We start from the raw sequence: 2,232 nt of genomic DNA, 5'->3' as shown, positions 1-2,232 counted from the left end.
CCTATCCTGATATTCGTTTGGCCAAACCTTTTTAAATTGTTTTCGAAATTGAACATTTAACATTTAAAAGTAAAAAGTTTTAAACAAGCCGTCGTTCCAGCAGTGGCAGCGTGGCCTCACTTTAATGCATCGCATTCCAACCCGCAAGGTATCTGTTGTCAGTTCGCGGCCAGTAAAACAATCGTTATATAATATAGACGCTATCGCGTGAACTTGGTGAACTGGAATTTTCTTAAGACCAGAAATATGTTAAATGAAGATATTCAGCGATATAATTATGGTATGTCAATAATAGATTCTTAATGTGTTTTCAACAAAACCATGATAAATATTATTTTTGATTAATTTAACAAAAATTATTCCACCATATTGAATAATGTATTAAGCATGAGCGCGATACTCCTCGATACTGTTAATAATCGAATCAAAAAGCAATGCCCGACAAACCACTTAAACAGGTTTGTTCGAAGAACGCGCGAATAAATATTTAAAATATGTACGAATACTTCGCGTGTGGCCGGTTGACTGATATGTTTTAATTTCACTTCCATTCTTATTTTGGTTTACAGTTTTGTATCTATAGGTTTATGACCAGCAATATGTAATAATGTAAAATAAGCCGCGAAAACTCCGCGTAACATCCCGTACTGCGTGTGATGCAGCTAAGAACCGCACAGAAAAAGACATTCGTTATCTTTGATCTCATTCAGTGAACTCTTCCTACTACAATCAACGCCGTATATCTTTTTAAAGATATTTCTTGTTACAAATTATTGTATTCTATTGATGAAGTTAAACGAACGTTAAAAGCAGGGCAGTGCGGTATTGAACATTTAGACGTAATGCCGGATATATAATAACTACAGACGGAACTACATTGGTCTTTATCCGGTGTTGTTGACCTGGACCGTCCCGTCGCCTTGGAGAGTATACTCTGCCGTGGTGCACGTTCCGCCGGCCTGGAATTCCGCATAATACTTTCTCTCTTCGTACCAGCGTCCCATGTACTGAAACACGTGGTCAACTGATTTGTGTGCGAATGTGAAGGTTTTTTTGTTAATTTAAAATATTCATCATAATAATATGGAGTTTAATTTGTTTGTTACACATTGCTTGATGACATTATATTGACAGTAACATGTGCAGTAAAAAACAAACAGCATCACGAGTATATTGAGGTGACAGTTCAATAAAAAGTCAAGTGCATTGGTTAAACCAAATGAAATACAATCATAACTGGAGATAGAACAATTTATCCTACAAATAATTGATATTATAGAAGGAAAGTGTCGTTATCATGTTAACTTTTTGCTTTACATGCCTATCAGCCAACTATCTTTTACACTCCTACTTTATGTACATTGCGGACTACTTTTTCTGGCCTTTCACTTTCGGCTAAAGGTTAAATGCAGTTAAGACATGTAGACGCTTTAACACGTTAAAATGTATCAACATCCTCATTCATTTTTTCTTAAATTTTTATATTAACGTGAATTTAATCAATACATTTCAAATCAATGTACCGTATAACAATAAAAGACGTAAGTTATAAGTCCAATACAGCATTTTTATTGATTTTATATTGAATGCAGAATAAAAAGCCAACTGCACAGCCTTGCCTGCTAACATTACGCTCCTGGACTGCATCATTTATTCAGTTGAAAAAAACGCGAGTGTCTGAGCATTTGGAACAGGGTTGCAACATTGTTTATTTTGAATTGTATATGGTGTCAACAGTTTTGAAAAGGGAATTTCCACCATGAAGTTATATTCTTAGTGTGATAGGTATTCGATTTTCTCACAATATTTATACAATGTTATGGTGATCGTACATTTTATTTTGTATCAATTGGTTCTCATTTTACCCCTTTTTTTATATTTTTAATGCTTTTAGAACGTCTTAAACGATAAATGAGGTTGTTATTTTGTTAAAGTTATCTCTATAACATAAATATGATGATAAACAGTGCACACACATCTCGACCTGTACGTTAAGACAAACTCTTTATAAATCTGAATGGGTTGTGTTCATTTCAAACTTGCGATTTAAAAAGCTATAAGATAATTTTGAAAAATGAGTTCCGTCTTAGATTATGCAATAGTGAACAACTTCAGTGCCTTCAGCGCTTTGATTTTGATATTTAAATCAACGTTTTAGGCTATTGATTTTATAAATTTTTAGCTAATATTTTGATAATTTTTTTAATATTTTTTACAGCTATTGTAGAATAA

This window comes from Dreissena polymorpha, chromosome 11 (genome assembly GCF_020536995.1).
Source record: "Dreissena polymorpha isolate Duluth1 chromosome 11, UMN_Dpol_1.0, whole genome shotgun sequence".
NCBI classification, from domain to species: Eukaryota; Metazoa; Mollusca; class Bivalvia; order Myida; family Dreissenidae; genus Dreissena; species Dreissena polymorpha.
This window is presented reverse-complemented; position numbering follows the sequence as displayed.